The sequence below is a fragment of the Sinocyclocheilus rhinocerous genome, unplaced genomic scaffold (assembly GCF_001515625.1).
Source record: "Sinocyclocheilus rhinocerous isolate Xijiao unplaced genomic scaffold, SAMN03320098_v1.1 scaffold44, whole genome shotgun sequence".
Classification (NCBI taxonomy): Eukaryota; Metazoa; Chordata; class Actinopteri; order Cypriniformes; family Cyprinidae; genus Sinocyclocheilus; species Sinocyclocheilus rhinocerous.
In genome coordinates, this window is record NW_015631022.1 from 1,892,291 (window position 1) to 1,903,111 (window position 10,821).

At 37.4% G+C, this 10,821-nt stretch overlaps 1 protein-coding gene across 6 annotated transcripts in view; it reads left to right on the forward strand.

Annotated features, from left to right (window-relative positions):
* fam13b (family with sequence similarity 13 member B) overlaps positions 1-10,821 on the forward strand; it is a 67,922-nt gene that overhangs the window by 34,377 nt on the left and 22,724 nt on the right. The gene's annotated exons all lie outside the window — the stretch shown is intronic.

Genomic DNA, 10,821 nt, shown 5'->3' on the forward strand with positions numbered 1-10,821 from the left:
ATGATTTATGGCTGTCATTAACCTGTAGCTCTTCCCATGAGACATCGGGCAGTCTGCCGAAAGGTGTCTGGTAATGTAACGCAAAATGGATTGGTAGCATGTTTCTGTCTGACACAAGCTAAATTGGATAAGTGTTTTGGATTGAGAGACTAAATGTGAAACGTTCGTGACTCAAATCAGTGATAATAAGGTAACAGTGTTTGGACAGTCGCTCCATGTTTAAGGTGATTAAATGCTTCAACCTTTAATCCTAATAAACAGACGGCCATGAGAGTTGGCATGTGTCAAAACAACATTGAGAAATACTTGCTGAAGCGAGACAGATTTATATTCTTGCATTCTTTCCAAAAAAACTTATTTGTTTGGCTCTGCTGCTGTCATTGGTTTTGTTGCATTAGCCGCTCCCTTCTAAGGGTTCTCAGAAGTGAATTATTTATAACATTCATAGGCATTGCATCATGGAAATAGCGCACAAGAAACTTTATTCACAATTGATTTTTGATTTTGACTTTTGACGTTGCTTTTATAACAATTTGACACTCTAATGAGTGTTACAAAATACAGACCACACCAAAATATGGGGCAATTTTTTTTTTTTTAAATGATTTCTTGTTGATACTTTTTAATGTTTTTGAAATAAGTCTCTTATGCTCACCAAGACTGCATTAATGTTATCAAAAATGCAGTAAAATTCTGAAATATTCTTGTAATTTTAAATAACTGCCCTCTATTTTAAAATATTTTACAATGTAATTTATTGCTGTGATCAAAGCTGAATTTTCAGCATCATTACTCCAGTCTTCAGTGTCACATGATCCTTCAGAAATCATTCTAATATGCTGATCTGCTGCTCAAGAAACACTTCTAATTATTAGCAGTGTTGTTTCTTATTATTATTTTATTATTCTTATTCATTTCTTATTATCAGCAAAAATAGTTGTGCTGCTTGATATTTTTGTGGAAACCCAAGATATATTTTTCAAGATTCTTTGATGAATAGAAATTTCAAAAGAACAGTAATTAGTAGAAAATAAATTTTTATAACATTTTTTGTTATAGAGAAATTTTTGTATCATTATAAATTTATTTACCGTCACTTTTGATCGATGTGTCCTTGCTAAATAAAATGATATAAAAAAATCTTACTGACCCCAAATATTTGAACAGTAGTGTATATTTTGAGTCAGCTTGTTGCAATGCATTCTGACTTTGCTTTTTTTTTTTTGTGAAGGATACATGCTCTGCTGACTTAGAATTTAAACAAAAATAGGTCTTAAAAGGCAGCATAATTTTACTGCCTATCTTTTTAAAGTCTATGTGTCAGGAGCACACATGTGATGTTGTAAAATGCCATCTTGGTATGTTTAGGAACAGAAATATAGTGTGCATTTGTGTTGCATAAACAATGTTCCCCACATTTTTTTATTCGTTTTCCACACGTGTTTATTCGTATAAGGATCTTTGCTAATCCTACCCACTTTGAAGTGTTTAGTCTCTGCACGAACAGCTTTGGATGGCAGCTGCTGTAGTAAGTCTAAGTCAGACACAAGCAGTGATCAGCAGGGAAATGGGCGGAGCAAAGCTGCTAATTAATACGAGCACATCCAAACGCTCTGGGTCTAATAAGCTGTTCATCAGTGCCAGGCTTTTAAAAGATTCGCCCACGGCTCTTTTCAGCACAAAAGCAATTTTCTTTCCACTAGTTTTAGCACATATATAAAAATATTTGTACAATGTTTTTTCTTCCAAGTCACCTTGCATAAAGGGCTCATTAATGCCTGTCTCGAGTATTGCATTATTTGATGGAATTATTTGATGATTTGGTGATTTATTTCCTATGCAAAGATGATAGCCAAGCATTACAATGGCTGTTTACATTGAAGCTTTAAAAGAAAGGCCGCAGCAAAACCACTCATTTCATTGAAAATGGTCTGTTTGGGTGCAAAAAATATTTTTATGTCGTGACCCTTTTAAGGCCAAGAAGGCTTTCACATCGTAAACCTCCTTAAGGACATGGGCCGTGTCACTCACAACAGAGGCATACAGGAGCATTGTTATTTTTTTGATGCTGTGATGCTATCTCTAATGGCCTGTCATTCACAGCAGTAACGGATAACATTTTATAGTTTTTATGATATGTTACCAGGCATTTTTGCTCTGTCAGGATAGCAAATAATTCATGATTAACTTCAGAGAATGCAATTTGCTCCAAACAATGTGCTATAAATACTTTCCGGCCTGTATTTTCGGTTTCCAATTATATAGTCAGCATGTTTTGTAAAATTGTTTTATTGTCGTATAATTTGGCATGCTTCTCAAATCATCAGTGAAGAGCAGGCTATCCAACAGTCAAGTGGATGTTTATACAACTTGCCCCCATTGTGCCCCAGTTGAATCTGAAAGGGTGTTGCACATAACACTAAATATAAGCGCTGCAATGTATCCTTCACCAGCTATGGAAAATACTTTCACACAGCCCTAAAATAAGCATCAGTAGATTGGTGTTCTTGAGACATGTTGCTCAAGCTTTGGAACGTGTGAACAGTTTTTGACAGCATTGGTCTATAGGTGGAAGAGTCAGTTACTACTTTCACACTGTAAAACAATCTGTTGCTTTCAGAGTGACCAGCGCCTGCTGATATACGACGGATGATGTTCGATGCGAATGAATTACAAAGCCTAGGCTATTACATAATAAATCATGTTTTAGCATAGATACATCGCGAATATGGAAACATTTGGATTCGTGCCGAATGAGAGAGGTTGGCATCAGTTTCACCTTAAATTAATTAGTTTTTGGCTTGACGTTTATATAGCCTAAACGCTTTAAATCGCCTTAAGCCCTGTTCGGACGGGACTAGTTTTCTATGTTGCTCGCGGTAAGAGAATCTACGGTAATTCACGCTGGCCAAAACACACAAGGAAACGCATTGTGAAAAAAAAAAATATCGCCGCAATCACAGACATTTGCATTCAGACGGGATTAGTTTTCCCGGAGGATCACTGAGTTTGCTGAAAAACAGTAGGTAATTTGCTACTATTTAAAATCACCAAGTGCATCTGTGAAACACAAATTTCTCGAACGTCCCCCTGTAAAACTAGTCCCGTCCGAATAGGGCTTTAGCTTTAGAGGATTTGTTGTGGAGAGAAGGGAACTTTAGCTGTGTTTATAATGATTGTAAACATTTTGCTTTACCGGCATTTTAGCGTACACTATTTCTGAATGTAATCATAAAATGCAACATGAGCCTATATGCGACTTGAGCCCTATTCGGACGGGACTAGTTTAACAGGGGGACGTTAGAGAAATTTCTGTTTCACAGATGTACTTTGAGATTTTAATCCCGTCCGAATCTGCCATGTTGCCTTTTCCTCACACGACCTCTGTAAAAATCCCAAAGCAAATTACCTACTGTTTTTTTGGCAAACTCGGCGGTCCTCAGAGAAATCTAATCCCGTCCGAATGCGAATGTCTGTGATTGCCGAAAAAAATGTTTGTGTGTTTTGGTCAACGTGAACTACCGTACAATCTCTCGTTAGCGCGCCGGTATTCGACTTTCTGCTTTCTTTTCTTTTTTTCTGAGAAAAAGAAAAAAACAGTACGTACAAAACATACAAAATACCTTTCAATAATAAACTACTTATGGATTAATAGATAACAGAAAAAGCAATATAATATACAAATTCTTAAGAAATGGACAGAAAGGAGTCAAAAAAAAGAGGGCTCACAAATAAAGATACAAGTAGGGCCTATATTAAGGAAAAATCGTAAACATGGCACAAGTTCTAGATGTTTTTATAGCTTTCTTGTTAACAGACATTGAAATTGTATTTAAATACAACTTTAGTTCTTGTTTGAAGATGCTAAAGTGGGGTTTACATTTAGTATATTTACATGTATGGACATAAAACTTTCCAATAAAAAGTTTCTGCTTTCTGCGCACCAATAATGGATGTAGATGTGTTTGGTACACTGCGAAGAAATAAAAAAATGAAATCAACAAGAAGAGCCAAATCACGTAAACCGTTAGGACTGGCTACTGTAATATCAGTTTCAGGTAAGATTACTTTCATTTCTGCACTCAATTACATAACGTGTAAATTATATAAGTTAAAACATTTTTATTCCAGTGGGTTTATTATAAGAACCTAGTTCTATAAAATCATGTTAAATTTATGTTTAGTTTTTTTTTATTTATTTTTTTATTACAATTTTACAAATGTTTACTTGCGCAATCCACACATCCTGAACACGTGATCTTCTGCAACGCCCACATGTAAAACACAGACACTCCTACCTCGGTAATAAACACAGAGATGTTAGTCCCGTCCGAATCCGTACATGAAATCACAGACGTCGGCTGATAAGAATTGTAACTCAAACGTCCTTTGGAAAACTAGTCCCGTCCGAATTGGGCTTTAGCTTATGTTTTTTTTTCTCAAAACGCAATTTTATACGACTAGCGTTGTTTAACAATGCAGCAAACATTTTTAAATGTCTTGAAAAAATACTTTAATGTCTTTAAAGCATTAACAGATTTTTTATTTTGTTTAGTAGTAAGCTACATTTGGCCAAAATCTAGAAAAGATGATGCTGTATTGGCTGTGACTAGCGCAGCGGGTTAAGATACCAGATTTTTTTTTTTTTTTGAGTAAAGAAAATGCTGTACTTTATTATTATTATTATTATAATTATAGGCAAAGAAAAAGTTTTAAAAATAACGTTATTAACCAGTATTGTTTCTACTCAAACCGGTTTCGGAACGATAATAATACAGAGGAACGCAGGAACAGAAACGTTAAAATATCGATTCTGCTCTGAGTGAACCGATTTAATTTTATTTATTTTTTCGTTTTCAAGCCCTGTTTGAAATAAAGGTTGGTCACACTGATATTGATAACTTGATGACTTACAAAGTGACTTTCAAGTTGTACGTGTAGCATGTTCATTCCCTGGGAATCGAACCTGTGACCTTGGTCCTTGTGTTGCTAGTGCTGTAATCTACCGTTTGAGCAAAAGGAACACAAATTTCAACAGCTATCCCTCTGGAGCGCAATGGAGATTGCTCATTGATTGGCATTTGTGGGATTCAAACCTACAACCTTTTGGTTTCAAGCTTAGATCTTCAATCACTATGGCACACTACAGTTTGAGGACCGTGGTATATTGTGGCATTGGAGATGTTGGGACCTCCTGGACAGATCTGTGTCAGCACATTTGAATCTTCCCTCTGGATCAAGTCTCCTACTTTTCCCATGCACTCTTGTACTGAGCCATCAAAACAAGTGCAGTGTTGACTCGACATAAACTCTTGGCCTATTTGGTCAGCCATTCATGGAAAGTGTAATAACTCATTTCCACTCGTCTTTTTAAGTGTTACCGCAGGCATCCAGCTACATTTATTGGGTTTCACCCTTCTTTTGACATCCTACCACCTGAGCATGTCAAGCAGCAGGCATAACACGCTGGGAAATTTGATACTCGCTGTGACCAAGCTATCAGAGTACTTGCCATGAGGACAACGTCTGTATGACTCTGCCATCCTCTGTAACTCTCTTGTTTAATGGGGTTTCTCGTTCTCCTATTATCTCATCAGAATTACATTGGGAATGACAACTGGGTCATTTCACTGGTTACTGAAGTGGAACCTTCTTATTTTGTTTCCAGTTAATTGATACACTTGCTTATCCTTAGAACTCCAGGAAGTGTGACATGTACTCCATCCGGCTGAGACCAGTGTCTAGTTGACAGTGTGCTGCTTAAAGGGATAGTTCACCCAAAAATGATAATTCTGTCACCATCAACCCTTCGATGAAAAGAAATAATTTCTCTATTGAAACAGAAAAACCCGAAAATAATTTTTTTCATTTACCCTCAAAAATTAAACAAATATTTATTTAATAATCAACACTCAAATAAAACTATTATTTGCATATAAAAATTTTAATTGCACACAAGGCAGTTTTATGTCGACTTTTTCATTACATAACCCTAAAAAGGGCAAGACCATAAAGAGACACCAGAAAATTAATTTATGGGTATTTTCCATCAAGAATCAAAATGAGCTTTATTGCCGGTATGTTTTCACATACGAGGAATTTGTTTTCATGACAGAAGCTTCCGCAGTGCAACAGAATGACAGCGACAGAACAAAAACACAGATAATAAAAGAAGAAAATAAAAAATAGAACAAGTAAATAAGGAATAACAATATATAAATTGACAATTGTTTGTGCAGGTATATTACAATAGACAGTTTTGTATGTACAGGTATATTATGTGCAAATTTGAAGTGTAGACTAAATTACTTACATTTTTTTATTTAAATTTTTGTGTTACCCAGGATACCAAAACCATTTAGGGTTAGTAAAACCCTATTATAAAACCCATTATAAAATTGACAGAATCTGAAAGCTCAGACTTCTTTCATGTAAAAAGTGAAAGTAAATTTTCGGCCAAACGTTTTCAGTTCAGTGCTCCTCTTTATGTGACAACCCTCTACAGACACCTTGGCAATTGAATCACCATTGGCTAGTAAATTTTTTTGTTTACTTGCCAGACTGATTGATATATATATATATATATATATATATATATATACACACAAGTACACTCTTAACATACGATATGATTATCAAGTATTATTTAATGATAGAAATTTAGTAATTAGAATTTAAACTTGATAACCATGTATGAATGCATATTAGTCATTTTAACTGAACTTAGGACTGGTGATGGTGCTTCTTTGGTCATTCAGTGTTTCTGTAAAAAATGGGAAAAAACTAACAATAATACTTATAAGATAATAATAATACTACGAATTCTACTAATAAGAACAATATAAAACACACTAAGGATTAATGAGCTGCTGGATTCATGAATGTTAATCAGGTTGTGTGCGTTCGCTCGAACTGATTTGCTGAAATCAAAACTGGGCCGATAATATCTGAGCGCCAGCCAATGAGATTGCCGTTTGCGCATTAGTTCCGCCCACTACCGGAAAACCCGGCAGTTCTTAAAAGCTGAAGAATTCCAAAGGAACGCTGTAGCCATTATTATGACAGGAAAATACAGCAAAGTATATTGTTTACATGTAGCGCGTCAATTCTGCATGTTTTGTAAGACTCTCTCGCTCTCTCTCTCTCTTTGTGAGTGTGAGACAAAGCGACGGCGAGTCGTGCGCCTTCATACTAGAGTTTACGGTACGTCAAATACAGGTGCGCTGCGCATCCATTCAGATGAACTGAAAAATAGCATAGATCGCTTGACGGATGAAACTCTGAAGCGCTCAGGCAGAGTGTACTGTGAGTGAAATATCTGTGCTAAACTTATACTTGGCCTCCAACGAGTAAAATCTGAGAATTTATTAGCCAGTGGCTAACATTAGACATCATTTAGTCGCCCAGAGTGAAGATTTAGTCGCATATGCAAGTGATTTACTCGCAATGTAGAGGGTTGTGTGATTACAATGAATTAAAGTCTCAAAAAATCCATAAAAAGTTATCTAAATTACTTGAATGCTATTTCAAGCCTTCTAAAGCCAGATGATGGTTTTGTGTGAGAAACCGACCAAAATTTAAGCTGTTCGTGAGCAGAACAGCAGAAGCAATGAGTTTTGAATGACATGGGTGAGTGAATGATGACAGAATTTAAATTTTTGGCTGAACGATCCATTTAAGATGGCATCTGTGATGGCATTCATGGATTTATGTGTGATTTCATCAGTCAATGATCCCTTAACTGTAAACAGCAGTGCAGTAAGGGGTGAAGACTGTCTGTTGTTTGGACAGTAACAGGGTTATATAAATGTCTAACAGGTGTTTGAGTTGGGAGAGGGAGTGCTCTGTCTCTGTGTGTGTGTGTGTGTGTGTGTGTGTGTGTGTGTGTATGGAGAGACGATTGGCCCAGAGCACTAGCGACAAGGCTGCGTCAGACGGCTGTGTATTTAAGCAAGGGTCCAGCGTTTCCACTGCAGCACTTTTTTAGCAGAGTGCTGAGTCCCACATACAGGCAGACAGCACATACAGGACTCCGCAGAATGAGTGCCGGCAGCCTGTGTTTGCTCTTTGACCTGCTCATCCAGACTTTAGCACCACAAAGTGCCCAGTCAGGATAACCTTACGCCCAACGTAAACAACCAGAGCGGCTCGTCGACGAGAACCAAACCGAACAACATGGCTTGTCAAGTCCTTCTCCACAGGTAATGTTCAGAGGAGAACAGCTCTCATCTTTCCACATTCAGTGGAAAAGAGCTGCGGGTGTTGCGAGAGAGGCTGTCGTTCTGGGTGAAACTGGATTGATTTGTTCCCATCCGACTGTCTTGTTTATTGGTTTTTGGCCAAGGCTGCATGTGATGGCTCACTGCCTCTCAGATAGCATGACGGAAAGCCCTGCTAACTTGTGTAACACTGCTGATGAGTTGAAATAGGATTATTTGGTGAAAATGAGAGATGGAGATTCGGGCAGAATTGTGAAACTGATTAATCACTGCATGATACAGCATTTATTTCATAACCAATGAGTGCTGTGTGTGTGTGTGTGTGTGTGTTTTGGCCACTCATGCTGATAAGATAAAGTGCCGAGTCAGAGGAAGCCGTCTGTCTGTAATCCTCTTAAAGCCTCAGCTGATCTCATAGTGAAACAGCGTATTACTCTTAGCTCCGTCCACTCTTTATTTCTGGCTGCTTGATTATTCACACTATAGCCCTGTGAAAATATTTTTAAGGACAACATGAAGCATGTTAGGCTGTGATACTATTGGTTAGTACAATTTTGTATGGTTATGTCGGCACAGAGAGTTATTACATATTGGCTCCGTTTACAGCTAGCATTAGCATGCATTTTCATTAAAGCAGTGTGTTGTGGGTTCTGCTCCTAGCAATATCAGGGTTTTTAAAAAGGTCTTAAATCAGAACAGAGAGTCTTAAATTCAAAATATCGTGATTAGGTATTAATTTCTGCATGCACTGCAAAAAAAAAAAAAAAAAAAAAAAATATATATATATATATTCAAATGGGGTCCATGTATCATTGGCATCAGAGTTCAGGTGAGGTCTTGCAGAAGAAATGAATGGAAGCATGTTACAGAAGGTTCTTTATTAGAGTGCTTCATGCTGAGTAATGCACGGTCCGTGTGAACGCATTACTGTAACTGATCTCCAGAGCTCTGTGTGGGCAAGATACTGAGGATGTCTTAAACAAGGCTCGTTTTGTTCTCTCTTGCGATATCGAGCGATGCACTTTTCAGTGCTAACTAGCACAAAAAAACAATTTTTTTTAAAAAGTGCTTCTCTTGTCCACTTGTCCCAGCAGCCGTTTGCTTTCTCCATGACACTTGCTCTTGTAATAGCAATGCTATTTTTAAATTGGCAATGCCATTTCAATGTGCCATAGATCTACATTATAGGGGTCCTATTATGCTTTTTCACTTTTTTAATTTTAGTCAGTGTGTAGTGTTGTATGTTTGGGCATAAAAAAGATCTACTCTTTTACAAAGTCTTGATTTTGTTTTGGGGGTGTACTAGAACATGCTCTCATGCTTGGTGGTTCAAAAAACGCATTATTTTTCACATATTTTACATTATTAAAATACCTTTCTCCCCAGCCTGGCACAAACGGCTCGATTAGTTCCGGCTTTGATGAAGGTCCGCCTTCCGAAAAACAAAATGTGTTGTGATTGGTTAGCTGTCCCAGTGCGTTGTGATTGGCGAACAGCTTAGACGGTGTTTCAGTACTGCCACGCCCCCTTGCTCCGCCTTTCAACAAAAGCTTTTTGGTGAATCTGACAGGCACTGTACTCCCTCATGTTGTGGAAGCTGTCCTCAGTAAAATGCGCAGCACACAATAGCAAATTGGGGTTATAATGCTCAGGAACAGAGTTAAAAAATAAATTGCAACCACTGTTTCCTGACATCATCCGCTTTCGGAAGCCCAAACAAAGACGTTTGAACAAAATACATTTTATTTCATTAAATTCAATCATATAAGTTATCAACCATAAATATTTTCCGTCAGTATCAGCCAAACTGACTCTATATCATGCATCTGTAGTTTTGATGTTTCTCAGGCTGAATCATTGGCATCAGAGTTCAGGTGAGGTCTTGCAGAAGAAATGAATGGAAGCATGTTACAGAAGGTTCTTTATTAGAGTGCTTCATGCTGAGTAATGCACGGTCCGTGTGAACGCATTACTGTAACTGGTCTCCAGAGCTCTGTGTGGGCAAGTTACTGAGGATGTCTTAAACAAGGCTCGTTTTGTTCTCTCTTGCGATATCGAGCGATGCACTTTTCAGTGCTACATAGCACAAAAAAACAATTTAAAAAAAAAAAGTGCTTCTCTTGTCCAGTTGTCCCAGCAGCCGTTTGCTTTCTCCATGACACTTGCTCTTGTAATAGCAATGCTATTTTTAAATAGGCAATGCTATTTCAATGTGCCATAGATCTACATTATAGGGGTCCTATTATGCTTTTTCACTTTTTTAATTTTAGTCAGTGTGTAGTGTGTATGTTTGGGCATAAAAAAGATCTACTCTTTTACAAAGTCTTGATTTTGTTTTGGGGGTGTACTAGAACATGCTCTCATGCTTGGTGGTTCAAAAAACGCATTATTTTTCACATATTTTACATTATTAAAATACCTTTCTCCCCAGCCTGGCACAAACGGCTCGATTAGTTCCGGCTTTGATGAAGGTCCGAGTTCCGAAAAAAACAAAATGTGTTGTGATTGGTTAACTGTCCCAGTGCGTTGTGATTGGCGAACAACTTAGACGGTGTTTCAGTACTGCCCCGCCCCTTGCCAAGGCAGCAAGTTTAGTTAAGGA